At 38.6% G+C, this 15,009-nt stretch overlaps 2 protein-coding genes across 21 annotated transcripts in view; one reads left to right on the top strand and one right to left on the bottom strand.

The window, feature by feature from the left end:
• CMSS1 (cms1 ribosomal small subunit homolog) overlaps positions 1-15,009 on the top strand; it is a 395,732-nt gene that overhangs the window by 47,775 nt on the left and 332,948 nt on the right. The gene's annotated exons all lie outside the window — the stretch shown is intronic.
• The window catches only part of FILIP1L (filamin A interacting protein 1 like), a 295,463-nt gene that overhangs the window by 41,291 nt on the left and 239,163 nt on the right, over positions 1-15,009 (bottom strand). Inside the window, 2 exon segments of one of the 4 annotated variants that reach the window (NM_001444322.1) lie at positions 4,753-4,835; positions 9,666-9,756. The gene's annotated coding sequence lies outside the window, so the exon portion shown is untranslated. 4 annotated transcript variants of the gene reach the window in all.

Here is a 15,009-nt window from a genome sequence, read left to right as displayed (position 1 = left end):
TTCCTAACTTGTTAGTGGGAAATTCAAACTTCAGAAATTTAGAAACCACAACAACAGAGGCTTATGTTTTATTTTGACTACTGAAGTCACACAATTTGCCATGAAAGCAAGCTAGACAAGAGCCAAGAGTATAAAAATGTGAAACATTCTGATCCCTAGAGAACATCCTTCTTCCCCACACCCTGCCCCCCATCTATTTTACCTATAGTAAATCAGTAAATAATAGGACAAGGACCCAGGAACATTTACTACCATTAAATAATATTTGTAGGTCAAGGCAGTTGGAGGCTGAAGGTTGATGCTTGGCCTGGATGCCTTCTGAGCAAACAGATCATGAAACAGTGAGCATCCTCCATCTACTTGTACTCACTTTTCCTAGTTCCTGAGCGTGATTGGTTTCTGTCTCCTCCATGATGTTTTAGAGAAGTAAAGTTTTGGCCATACATAAAATCTGATTGCAGATAGGTGGGAAAGTTTTATCCTAAAATCTGTTGGAATATAAATGAGCATTTGTCTTGTGGTCTGTGTTCTGCATGTCCTCTTGCATGCATTGTAAAAATTAAAATTGTTTTGGTCATCTAACCTTGTTTCATTTTCCCTGTTAAGAGCATTTGTTTTACATTTTCCTTTTCTGCCTCTTCTAAGCATTGAGAAGACAGAAAGCATGAACACAGAGTTTAATCCTATTTTTCTCTGAGTTGGGTTCTTTTAAGATGAGTATGTTCTAGAGAATATTAAGCTTGTGTAGTAAGGGGCAGTTCTATCAAGTTGTTACAATAGTTTATAACAGGCCTGCTAGAGGTGAGAGCAATGACATAATGCTTTACTTTTCTTGGCCCTTGGGTCTGTCTGCAGCTGGTTTTGTCCATGAGCAAATGTTTCACCCATTTCGTTGTTTGTCTCTATGAGATTCTGTTTATGGCAGGACTGAAGAAAAGACTGTAGTATACTTTGCGTATGTGCTATATGAATACCCATCCATTTTTGCTCTGACCATACCTTACTTTTGAATATTTGAATTTTAGGAGAGGACGAAGTATTTCAGGTTTGCAGTAATTGGAAAAAGTATTGTTGAAAAAAAGCACTGACTTCACTATCCCTAAATTTTAATCACTTTTAAAGTTCCCTCATCCACAACTGGAAACAAAAAAGCAAAACTTCAAACAACAGAAAAGCCACTTTCAGAAAAGCCATGTATTTATTTGATGGACAGGGAATGTTGAACCAAAAATCTGTTATTGACTTAACTCTGTGACCCTGCATCATCTCCCTGTTACCTCAGCTGCAACGTGGGGAAAGCAGTACAATTTTGTGTTTAAGGTTTACAAAGCCTTTAATGATCCTCAAATCTTGGTTACACAGAGTAAAAAAATAAAAAGCACTACCAACATTTAAAGTCCTTTCCCTCCCTTCTTTCTTATATAGCACTGTGTACAAATTCACATGTCAAAAGTGTATATTCATTCCATTCAATCAAAAGAGATTTTTATGACTTGTCAAGTCTCAGTAGTGAATAACTATAATGAGAACCTTACTTAATTGGAATTTCACGGGATTGTTTTTTTTGGGGGGGAGTTCTTTATGTGTTGTAGTTCAAGGTTATAAGTCTGCTGTAAAAGTATGGAAGTAAATCTTTTTTAATGTCTGACACTAAAGTTTTCAATTTATGCTAAATTGAAAGTACAACTAAACTGAAAAAATGAGTACCTAGGAAGAAGTATTTAGTAGTTTCTGAAAGGGTATCTTTATTGTCTATGGCTAGGATCTAATATAAGCTATTTAGCCCATGTTGTAAGATTTGTCTTACTTACTTGTTTCATATGTGCGCCTCTCTGGCATAGTAGGATTTTCAAGGTAAAACAGGGAAACTCCAGGCTAGCTTTTAAGCCTTTTGCTCCCCTTGGTAACTTGTTTAGGAAAGCTTATGCGGGTTTCTCATAATGGAGATTCTATGAGAATCTAACAGGGAAATCAAGGGAAAGGATAACCTCACTCTTCAGAGTAGCTGAGGTTAAGCACTAGAGATACGGATTTTCTCCAGTAAGCTTAATTCTTTACTTCACTTTATGGCTGGGTTCAAAGAGCATGAGTTCTTTGGGACTGCATCCTACAAAGCTTCTCCTCTTTGGCCCTGAGGTAACACCTTGTGCCTCAGTCTGTCAGAACCCTATATCATTAGATGATGATGAAGCACCATTCTTATGGGCAGACTGGCATAATATCTAGAAGAGTAACAAGTACCATTACTGAGTGTCTGCTGAGGGCCTGGCATTGTGCTAACTGCTTTGTCATTACTTTTAATCTTCCTTTAAGGACTGAAATCACTCTGGAAGTCCAGATTGTTCTGAAAGCCAAACAGTGGATTTAAAAATCAGACTTTGGGTGTTCTGATGCTGAATCAAGGCTTTCTCTTTTTACCCCAGATTCCCTTTTCACAGTAGACTTCTAAGGTATAAATCTGCCATCCTTATTTGGAATGCTACATTTACTTTTCAGTTCAGATCGTTTCCTGAATATTCGCTAATATGTCTTACCCTGGCTGGTTCCCCCTTCTTTCTTTCTTTTCTTTCCTTTTTTTTTTTTAAGGCTGCACCCACGGCATATGGAGTTTCCCAGGCTACGGGTCAAATTGGAGCTACAGCCGCATCTGCGACCTCCACCACAGCTCAAGGCAACACCAGATCCTTAACCCACTGAGTGAGGCCAGGGATCAAACCTGCAACCTCATGGTTCCTAGTTGGATTTGTTTTCCGCTGAGCCGCAATAGGAACTCCGGTTCCCACTTTCTGAGTCCCCACAGCCCTTACAGTTTTGCGACACAAATACTTTGTATTATTTTATACCACTTTTTAGTTTGTTTTATTAGTTCTGCTCTTGGACTAACTGTAAGCTCCTTAAAGAATTTAATACCTCTCTATCTTCCACATGGGTCTGAACTAGGTACATACTTGACAATCAGATGATTGAGAGGTGAGAAGACCCATTTCTTAGGGGACCATAATCCCCTCTTAGACTGAATGATACCTAAAGTTCTCAGAATTTACCCTTATTATTAGCAGAAGAAGGAGAAGTAGAGTTTTTTTTTTCCTTTTGTTCATGTCACTTTTGAGGAGGGAGAACCATTCAGTGAAGTGAATTCACTTAGAGACAAATTTAAATAAAGTCCAGATGGGGGAAAACTAGCCAGAGAATCTTAACTCTGCCTGTGATTCTTTGCATCTTTGCTCAGCCCAGCAGAATTTTAGGGGAGAACCCCAATCACTTAATAGAGCTGTTCTCATCTTTATCTGAAAGATCTCAGCCTGCCCCATATAGTAGCTGTATGAATGCCTGAAGGGTAATGTGGAACCTCAAACATAATGTATTTCTTTTAATATAAAGTGTCTTTATCTTGATAATAAATTAATTGATTTTTTAAAAAATAGATAATCTTCACATTAGCAGCAGAGGATTATTTTTCTCAAAACTCCAGAGTGATTCACCTCCTCCGCCATTCCCAATTAATTGACTTAACAAGCCAAGGCTAAGGGATTTCCACAGAATCTCACTGCAGGCCCTTTGTCTTCAGCAAGAAAGAACTTTCTCATGCTCTCCCCAAGCTCTTAGGTCCGGCAGCTCCTTCCTTTTCTTCAAATGTAACAGCAGCAGTCACTAAGACTTGTCAGCCCAAATATGATGAATGTTTTACATTCCTCTTATGACTTCTGCTCAGAGATTTGTTTTTGTTTTGATTCACTTAAAAAAGAATTTTGAAAAGAGAAGAAAAAAAACTTAATTCACCTTTAAACTTTTGTTCCAAGACTAGTGGGCCATGAGATATGATAAATCTAGCACATGTGCTTCTATCAGAGCCACCCATCTTGAAGGGCTGACCTCATCTTTGAGACTGCTCTTGGTAGGATCTTTTGGAGCTCTCACAGGTTCAAGGGCTAGTTATGTGAATTTTACCCCTGGTTTAGAGTAGACTTTTCCTCTCACATTCTTCCCATTTTCTTTAGCTGATTTGTCTCTGTAATGATATGATCAGTTGCTCGTATTTTTAGATAGTATTTGGCTCTATGGAGTTCCCTCACACTATTCTGTCCTCAGGGGTTATGGTGCTATTTTGTCCTCACCCAGTATTGAGAGATAGTAATAGTGGATGACATTGTTTCCTTTTTTTAGGTTTATGCAAGCCAGTGCTATAAGAGGCTTTACCCAGTGAATGGATGGCAGAGCCAAGAAGAGCAGAACTTGATTTAAGAACTGAGATAACACTATTTGTCCATACCAATTAGTGTCACTAGTAAACAAACTTGGAGATTGACTACATTCTGTTGTATTAAAAAAAAAAAAAAAAGTCCTTCATTGTTTACGTTACTTTCCATGTACAGCTGACCTGTATTGTCTACATTGCTTTATCAGTTCACTAAAAAAGAGCTGGACAGGACAATGATTGAAACCATTCTATGAGAGCTGCTGATGATCTTAGTCCTTGTTTATGAAGATGGTAGGTGTAGCTATGTTAAGTGACATGGTGTAATGTTCAGAGAACATAGTTGCTAGGCTTGTTGTCCTACCTATACTTAACACACTGATGAGTAGACACTCATTAAATGTTTGGTGCTGATAAGGAGTTACAAGCTCTAGGCTGGCAGGTTGACACTGGCATTAATTACCTAACTTTGAAACTATAGCAAAATTCATCCTTTTCTGTAAAACCTGGCAGATGCACTGGACTACCCACAAAAACTTTGGAATAAAAGTGTATACCTGGGAAAGGGCAGTCTGCTGACTTCTAGTTACGGCAAGGACAAACGGTTTGGGTCCTATGACTGCAACTTCCAGGTCTTCAGCTAAGGCACAGAGATTAGGGAAAAACAGAGGAATACCCTTCATTAAGGACAAAAGCACTACACTCTGCTCTTTCATATTTTGCTTTGCATCCATTCCATGCCCCGGAGCAATTCACCTGGTACTCTTTCACCACCTTTATTCTCGTTATTTTGAGGAGGAAGTTAGATTGAAGTAGGTGGAGGTGGGCAGACAAAGAAGCATCTGACTTAAAGTCTGCCTACACAACATATACTGTACACTAGGAGCATATTTCACTGCCTTATCTTCATCTGAGCCTAATTTGTTTTCTGGTTTTTGTGTTTGTAAGTCAATTATATGTGGTTACTTCAAATAGCAGCAGAGATTTGTTTTGGGCTCTTAAACAAAATCTAGGCCCTTCCTAGCCTATTCTTACCAGAAATACTCTTTTCTTACCAAATGAGAAGCTTCTAGGTTGTAATTTTTGTATTTATCCAGCTCCCTTCTTGGTCTGGTAACATTCCTACTAACTATAGCTAGGTACTTTTCCAGGTGCTAGGGATAAGTCTGGGAGCAAAACTGACCCTCAAGGAGTTTACAGTCCGGGAGACAGATAATAAATAAGCTGTTAATGTGTATTTTAATGTCATGTAGTAATGCATGGTGTGAAGGTAAATAAAGCAGGTAAGCAGAAGCTTACAGCCCACAGTGACTTTCTGTGATGTTTGGGGGAGGCAGATATTTTAAAGGCATTGAGGCACTTTGAGTTTTGAAAGGGATCTTGCTAGCTGGGGAGGTCTAGGGAATGCAGAACGCTTAGTTGGAAGATACTGAGAAGAGGTCACTTGTGAAGTTAATGGCTCAGATCTAAATGGCTTTGACTAGAGAGCATATACTCTTTCCAGGGCACCACTCAACCTTTTAGGCAGAGAGTGAGCTTTGCCACCCAGAGGACCTTTAAGTACATTTTTTTTTTTTTTCTTTATCCTCCCTTTATCATCTCCCTTCTATTGTTGTAGCCTAGTTGAACTGTATTGACTTTCACCTCCCTCCTTTCCCTTGGCTTCTTACTGCTTGTATTTATTAACACGAACTTTGAACCTTTCTACTTCCTTTTTTTTACAGGGGTTTTATATACAAATTAACACCTGCTGCCCCAAGGCTTCTTTTGGAATCTCTCTTCTCATCTTTGCCTACCAGTAGGAGAAACCAGAGACGATACCCCAAGAACACAGGGAACCCTGGCTCCGTCCCTGAGTAGTTCTGTGTTTCTGAGACAGGTCACACTGTAGACATCAGTTTCTTCTGTAAAGTGAGGCATTTGGATCAGATGGACTCTAAGGCTTCTTCCAGTTCTGTGGACATTCCCTGCCAGGTGTGTGTGTACACTCTCTGAGGCCTGCGGCATCCTACTCTCCATAAAGAGCTTATCAAGGCACTTCTCAAACTCACATCTGTGGGATTGAGTGTCTACTATTCTGGCATAGTATATACTCTCTTACTGATAACAACTGTCCTTTAGGCTAGAATCAGTAGGTACCATTAAAGAGAAACAATGTGTTTACACTCCTACCTGTCCCAGTGTTAAACTTACCTACCTACTCCTCCACATACCTCCTTACACCCTGACCACATATACACAAAACATATTTCCTAAGCTTGTCCTTAAAAAATAATAATTGTATCTTTAAGAATTGATCTCATTTCGGAACCAGTAGGGCATAAGAATGTGAGGATGGTCAGACTGGAGAAAGAACACTGCTACTGTGATATTCTCTGTTCTTGAGCTCAGAATGAAAACTGCTGTTATCCTATCTAATTATATTAGAATCTCATGGAACAAGCATGAAAATGGGGTGCTTCTCTCATAGCTGAAAAAGAACCAAGGGACTTTTCTTGGAGAGCCTTCCCACTTTTACTTGCCTAGCTTTCCTGGTCAGAGGTAATGTTAGTGCAGAAGGCAGCCAGGGAGAAAGAATCTCAACTCTGTTTTTAAGAAAAAGGGATGTAGGAGGGCTTATAACAGTGTTGGTGACGATCTGCTAGGAATTAGTGCACCTAACACTCGAAGTAGAAGCTGACTTTTCTAAAAGTCTTTGCAGCATACATTAAACATAAATGATTGGGTTGGTGGCCCTTAAACACTATAGTGATGGCAGAGGCAGCCATAGAAACATTTCTTTGGAAGTTTGTGATGCTGGCTGCATATGCAGTGCCTCTTCATCTTTAAATCCTTATTTAAATACAATTTACAGAAACTAAACAATTAGTTTGTATTAAGACCAAATTCATAGTCAAGTACAAATTAAGTAAACTCTAAAAATCACTTAAAACTAATGATGTGCCCAAGAGGGTAAGGTATGTTAAGACTTTTCAAAGATAATGACTCGCTCTGTGGACAACAGATTTAAGTTCCTGAAGCAGGTTGAGACCAATATTGCTTTACACCCCCTGATTATTACTTCACAATATCCCATCTTTTATAAACAGTTCTCTTCCTGCCCCATTTCCTTTTTCCCTTTAATAGGAGGCAGTATTTTTTTTTTCTCTATTCACCTTGTTAAAAGCATTTGCTTTGCCCTGAAGCACTAGATATAGACAGAACTTGACCTAAGAGGAATTAATGGAATTTTATTCTTCCTGTCCCCCACTTTCACTTTACCTCAAAATCCATTTGTTAGCAAAGGCTCTTTTTTTGGGAGAGGAAGAAGTAACAGAGAACCCAAAAACAAAATTCATAGCCTTTTCAGAAATCAAATTAATAGGAACTGTAAGTGGACTTGAACATTGAGAAGGTCTAAGCTTGATTTATATTTTCATATTAACTGTTACTATAAACATCATAGCATTGGGAAAATATCACAAAAATACTAGTGCTTAACAGTTAAGCTTAATCACCATAGAAAGGTAAATGAATTTATTAAGTATAAAATTAGTATGTGCTTTATTTAGAGATTTAAGAATCTACATTTATTCAATCCAAGACTTTTTTTTCCATCACATAAATTTTCCCAAGGATTAAGAAATGTTCACTCAAGAGAGCCCACCATGAGATAATGTATCCACAATAAATCTTTTTTAACTTTCAATTTTAAAGGGATTTTAAATGAACGATTGTTCTTTAAAGTTAATAAATGGGGAAAAGTGTGGAATGTTGAAGTGTGTCATTTAAAACTTTTAAAAAAATTGATGCTTGCCTGTTTAAAAAAAAATAAAACGCAGAATCTGGGATACACAGCTGTTACAGCTTTGATAGAGGTTATGATTTTCAACAGTTAAGCTATAGTTTACGGTACAGATGGTACTTTGGGTATAGCTGAAACAATAATTGATGGTTTCTGTTTCTTTTCTCCCCTGTTAGATTCAAAAGAATGGAATACCTTTTTCCCAAGGCAGGAATTTTTCAGTTTCCAATTACAGCCTATATCAAATAAACAACTTTTCTATTGCATATTCCATATTTCTCCACAGTAACTTGGGTGTTCCCACCTCTCTCGTCTCATTATGGTAGGCTTCCCTAGATTTGAAATAATAGTTTTGAGGAAATCCTACTTCTCAGTACTAACCTGCAGTTTATAGAGCCTATCTTCAGACCAAGTAACATAAAAATTTTCTTTTAGGATTCTAAAACCAAAGCCTTGCATTACTTCAAACAAAATTAGTAAACAACACTCCTCTGAAGCAAAAATGGCAGGCCCTAATGTCATATACTTTAAAAGACTCAACCACAGAAATTACTGGAAATACAGATACCCAAATTTTGAGCGAACAAAAAAATCTGTGTTTCACATGGTAAATAAAATATAGAGACTGTTTACAAAGGGAAATAATTATTTCATACATTTCTTAAGTTTTGTTTTACAACATAATGTTCAGACCAAATAAAGTTTGAGTGATAAATCATTTTTTCATCTCCTGCTCCCAGTGTTTTAAATTTGACACAGCATATTTTATTTTTAATTCATCTGCTGATTTTTATTCTGAAAAATAAAGTAAAATATGTAGATTTTCGGCATTTGCCAATTGTTCAATTATCCCACTATAAAGGGTTCATTTATAGCGATAGTCTGTTCAGTGTTTAGATTAACTAATTACTACTAAAAATGCCACTAGCAAAATTCTTATATAGGCTTTATCTTTTAAATTAGTATTTCTACATAGTAAACTATAGTCCAGAATATTACTGTAGAGAAACTGGGTTTATCTTTACTTTTCAGTGCAGTTTGTTATTTACCCATTGACTAAGTTGAAGTAAAAAGAACTCAGAACTGTGATAATTACTTTCTTGTACTAATTGACTTTTGCTTTTAAGACAGAATAACGTTTGTAGGATTTTTTTTTTTTTTGAAGCTTAAAAAGTGCTTTACTTTTTAAGTTCGATTCATCTTAATTACAAGATGTATTCCTAACAGGGGTTTTCTAGTCTTTTTTATGAAGATTTACAAAAGAGGGAGTACACTGGGTGGGAAACAAATCCACTACTTTGTGGTAGTGTTTCACACTCTGCTCTTGCAAAACTTTAAAGGAGTCTGAATCCTAGGAGAGATAAGATCAGGAGATTGTTGCATTTTAATATGCCCCCCCAACCCGTTCCCCAAAGATTTCTCAATACAGGCGGGATACAAAGTGTAGCTCACTTGGTTACATTCACCCTTCTATATTAAAAATTAAATCCCAAACGTTTTCTCCGTTGGAGAAAACTTTTTAAGTTCTGTGTGAGTTGGAAAGGGTTTCGAACCTAGAGTTCATTGGACGCGCTTTTCGAAACCTGTCTGCAGTTCATGATGCATAACTTTAAAAGCCACCTACAGACTGCCTGGCTCTCAGACAGCAATCCCCTTGCTGGAGCAGAGGGGCTCTCCCGGGCTTACCTGAGTCGCCTGCGCCGGGGCCGGGCGGGGGCCGCAGTCGCTCGTCTCAGTGAGCGGGCTGTGCGCGCTCCGGGAGTCGCCCGAACAATGCGAGCGGGGCGCCGAGCGCGCCCAGCCTATGGGCGTTACGTCACTGCGCTGCCTTATAAGGCACTCCGCGTGTGCGGCGCGGGCGGCGGGGGCGCTGGTGACAGCCAGACCCGCGGCGGCGGCGCTGCAGCGCGCTCCGGCTCCGCCGATGTTGTGACCGTGTGAACAGACCGTCGGTCCCGGCTCCCTGTGGAGGGGAATGGGCGGCGGACGCTGGCGCCCTCCTACTGGGCTAATCGAGTCTTCGAGGGTCATGGTCGATCTGCTTGTAATTCTTCCCCCTCTGGGGTTCTAGAGCTTATGTTATTGCGTGGGACTCTTAAATACACATCCTGTTACTCTTAATTAAGCTTTTGTAAATACATTTTTGTTATTTTGCTTTTTGTTTGTTTTTTGGTTGCGGGGAAGGCGGGGTGGTGGGGGGAGAGAAAGAAAACCAGAAGTCAGCTTAACCCCCACCCCTTCCCTCTCTCTCTCTCTCTCCATCTTCGGGAGTGATTTAGACTTCAAACCTCTTTCCTCTTTGTAAAGAGTAGGGGTCCTCAGAGGATAGTATTTTATTTCCTGATGATGTAACTACCAAACAATTCTTCAAGTAATGATGGGAAGGCCAGATGAAATCTTTTTTTTTTTTTTTCAGTGTTTTTCCTGAAAGAACCTCCTCCTTCCTCATTTCTGCATGCCTATGTTTTAACGCAAGTAGTTAAAACTAATTAGTTTATTTGGCAGGGAAAATATTAAAGAAGTTAAATGCTTTGTGCTGTACTTTCAAGACAAAGTTTAAAAATAGAACTTTAGAACTATTTTAATCCATTTGTTTTCTTCTACCACCACACAAAATAAAATAAAGACATGAGAAGAAAAAAGAAACTGACCAAATATGACTGAATTAAGCCTGTTACCCTTTACTCTGGGGCAGATTTACGTGTGTAAATCCTTTTTATGGTCAATGAGAATCAGCCTCCTAATTGCTTTGCACATCAATACAAGAATCTCTAAAGTCCTAGCCAAACTCTGAATCTGCTAAATAAATTAGAGACATGGCTGCCTCATTTGGGAGCTTCAAATAAACTGAGTAGTTTAAATAACTCGAGTCTATTTAATTTTTAAAATTACATTAAAATAGGATTGCTTCCTATTATGATGTACATATATGTCTATAGAATTATTGTTTCCATATGTTTTGTCAAACAGAAATAATGAAAATAGTCAGCATGCTTCTTTAGTGTGGAGTGGAGAAAAGCTTGTTACAGAGAATTTACAGTTAGTGAAAATGGTGTGGAGGAAAGATGCAGGGCACAAAAATAAATATGTGTCATCTGTAATAGAATGTGGGCTCAATTTGACAGTTCTAGATCACTCTACCTGTGTACTAAGAAGTCTATTAAACTAACACCTGCTCTTCATATATATTGTTTCAAGAGAAGTGATTGACCATATCCTTCAGCCGAACTCAAAGTTTAATATTTGAAGTTTTGTATTAACATTTTAGATGTTGGTTTGTTAATTTTAAGTGTTACTCTTTATACTTGTGAGGTGTTTCAGTCTTTTTAGTCTTCTGTGCTTAGCTTGTACGTACTAAACATCCTTTGAGATTTTTATGCTAGATTTGATTTATTTCACATGAGGTAAAATGGCTGTCATGAAAGTTGCATAAAGCCTAAATACCTGAATCTCAGCTCCAAACTAGTAACATAAAGTACCTCTACCCAAAACTAGCATTTTATAAGTTGTTCTGCCTCCTTTACCCTCTGATGGATACAGAAGCTTCCTAACATTTGATGCTACATTTTTATATCTTTCTTAAATTTTTGTACTCATGCTTTGCATTGATGTTCATGTTTCTGACCTCCCAATTTCCATATAAAATATGTTAGTATTATTTCCACCTTTTCTTTAGCTGAAATAACTGAAGACTAGAGAAGTTAAATGGGTAAAAGACTTCTCTTGAAACAAGAGAAAAGATTAGGACCCTACTCCTGTGTCTGTGTTCCTTGCCTGTGCTATGTTACTCCCTGAAGCACTGGTACTGACCCAGCTATAACTCAGTGTTCCAGCTGAGGTTGTGGTATGTGACCACTGTCGTTAGGAACCAAGAATAACTCTCATTTGTTGAGTTTTTAGTTCATACCAGTCACTATGCTTAGTGCTCTACATGCACTCCATCATTTAATCTGTCCAACACATTTTGAGGTAGTATTAGCCATACTTTTCAGATGAGGAGATCCATTTGGAAGGGTAAAATTGCTTGACCAAGTTCACACTGCTAGTAAAGAAAGCAGAGATTTGAACCAGTGTTATATACAGCCTTAGTCTTGAGGATTTGCTCAGAATCTCTCAGAGGTGTTGTTAAGACGTGTTGATTTAACTGAGAAGTTTCTATCTTTATTTTCCAGACTAGATGTAGAACTGGGAAAAAACTAAGACTCGGCCTCTTTGGAGGCCACATACCAGAGCCACCCTGATTGTGCACTAAATAACCCTTGGGAGTGTTGTTTTACATTGGAGACATTGTGAATTAACATACTTACTAAGATAGTTCTCTTGAGGATGTTGGCAACATGTTCTATTCAAGTTAGAGTATTATAACAGTTTTCCAGCATATAAAAATCAAGGGTCTTGAAGAAGGGGTCTTTATCAAACTGATACAAGGATACCCTGTGTCTTTTATTGCGCACTCTAGCCAGCCATTGGCATTGTGCAGCATTGGCCACATGAGTCAATGAGTCGACAGACATTTATCTCTTTCCCTCTTCTTACAACATCCTCTTTGTGATGTAATTTTTGTTCTCTTAGCCCTGACATATATTTATTGTGAGAAGAATAGAGTTAATGACCATTGCGCCTCAGTCCTGGCTGAGGAAATTTTACTTTTCCACTGAAAATTTTACTGTCCAATTGCTATGTGACTCCTCCAAATTTATCATCAGGAATTTCCTACAAATGATTATACCTACAAATTAAAGTCCTTTCTACAGTTAGTAATCTGAATTTATTATCTAAAAATTAGATCTAAAAAGTTAGCTTTGGCATTTGGAAATGGTACAAAGGAATTTTTCTACCAAGCTAATTGTTTTCCAGTGTGAAAGGAGGATTTGTAGGTGACAAGCTTGGAAACTAGGATGTACCAATTTGATTGAACTATATGATGTCAGTTTTGTTAGTCAAAAACAGTTGAATGTCAGCAATTTCCCATGGTTCATGCTAATAGCCCGGAGGTTATTGCAGTGACCACAGCAACAGGTGTTATTAATAATGTCCACAATGTCATCATTATTTAACTGTTTTAAAATACTATTAACATATTACTAAGCATGTCAGAGCCAGTTTCTCTTTGTGAAGTGACTGCTCTTATTTTCTTTCTTGTCCTGTCTCCCCATCTTTGTTTCTTCTTGTGACAGTGAAATCTTTTAGTTATCTAAATAAGCACCAGAGAAGCATTATTCATAATTAGCTGAACTTTTCCTGCAGCTGCCCACAATTTGCACTACTAGTTCTTTCCTCAAGTTAAGAGCGATATGCACTGCTCTCTGGAAGCTCTGCTTCAAACTTTAGGATGATAAAGCTAACTTTGAATGACACACTTGCCCCTTTGCCTCTGTAAAAGAGTATATGTGGAAACACTGTAACATGCAACAAAACCCCAACAATTGTTATTGTGGGCATGGCCCTGTTATGAAAAGCTGAACGGAGTCAGTCAGGACAGATCCAGGGTAATGTAAAAAGTGGCAGAATGCTGTGGTCCTGCACTGTATTAGGCTACAGTTGGATTAACCAGAGTGTGAGCCTTTAAAGGTGCTAAGGTATTCCACCTGACAGAACATTCTAACGCCTCATGGGCAGCCTTCTTGCAAAATGGCTTTGCCTCTGAACTTGGGTAAACCTGCCATGGAGGTAGTGCTGGTCTCTTTTTTGCTGCCACAGAATGTAGGAGGAAAGCTGAAAGGACTGAGCAACTGTGGAACATGGAGCCAAAAGGAAAGTCTGTGGGTGAAAGCAGCTTCTCTCTGTGCCAGGGATGATCAGTTTTCTGACCAGCCTCTTTCATTCACTCTTTTTTTCTGTTCTTCAGGTGGTATCTGCCTAGCTCTGTACACATAAATGCGCACACAAAATATACCTCATCACCACCCAGCATAGCACTTACACTGTGTACTGAGGGCTTTATACGAGCAGTTAATGAGCTGCAGTGAACTTGAATTTATATATAGACCATCTCACTCTTTTCTGTAGCCCAGATCTCCTGGCCAGGCCTCCATAGCCCTCGAAGTTTCCAGAGGCTCTTCAACTAGTCCTATTCATACTTCAGCTGACTTTGCTTTTAGAAAAGGACCAATACCCTTTGAAAATTAGCTCAGGCAAATTACAGCAACAGTGGCAGTGGTGATATTAGGGGACGGGAAACCCTTTATTAACATTAAAATGAATGCTATTTTTGTGGTTTTAAAAATTAATTTAAAAATAGTTCACGGAGTTCCTGTCCTCGCGCAGTGGTTAACGAACCCAACTAGGAACCATGAGGTTTCGGGTTCAATCCCTGGCCTCGCTCAGTGGGTTAAGGATCCAGCGTTTCCGTGAGCTTGGTGTAGGTCACAGATGCGGCTCGGATCCCATGTTGCTGTGGCTCTGGCGTAGGCCAGCGCTACAGCTCCGATTAGACCCCTAGCCTAGGAACCTCCATGTGCCGCGGGTGCAGCCCTAGAAAAGACAAAAAAAATTTTTAAAGTTTTTTTAAATTAAAAAAATAAAAATAGTTCAGTGCCCATGTCATAATTTGGAAAATGCAGAAAAATAAAAAAGACATTTAACAAGCCCATGTATTGTATTTTCTTTTAATTTTTTACCAAGCATTTGTAAAGCATAATTGTCTTCCTACTGTGGGCTATATGTGTGTATTATGTCTTACTTTTTACCTTTATAATATGTATTTTAATTATGTTCCTGGCTTTCCTGTAGACACTGGGTCATTTAAAAGTGTATATTTGCATATTTTCCCTAGAAATGGTAGTCACAAAGCTAAACACTGCCTGCCGTCCCACTGAATTGCCATGGTTTTTGATCTTCAATGAGTGAAACATGGACGTCTGTATTTAATGGAGACTCTTCTGTTGATCAGAAACCTCCTGTTCTTGGTTTGCATAGGATACTAAAGGGACCTTGTCAACTAGTTTGTACTCCATGTCTTTTTTAAGTAATGCCTTTTTTTTTTTCTTTTTACGGCCGCACCTGTGGCATATGGAAGTTCCCGGGTCAG

This window comes from Sus scrofa, chromosome 13 (genome assembly GCF_054392235.1).
Source record: "Sus scrofa isolate SSC_HxYL_T2T_F1_AM1 chromosome 13, Sscrofa_HxYL_maternal_Yorkshire_Landrace_v2.0, whole genome shotgun sequence".
In the NCBI taxonomy this organism is placed as follows: Eukaryota; Metazoa; Chordata; class Mammalia; order Artiodactyla; family Suidae; genus Sus; species Sus scrofa.
Note: the sequence above shows the minus strand (reverse complement) of the source record. Positions and strands in the feature narration are given on the sequence as shown.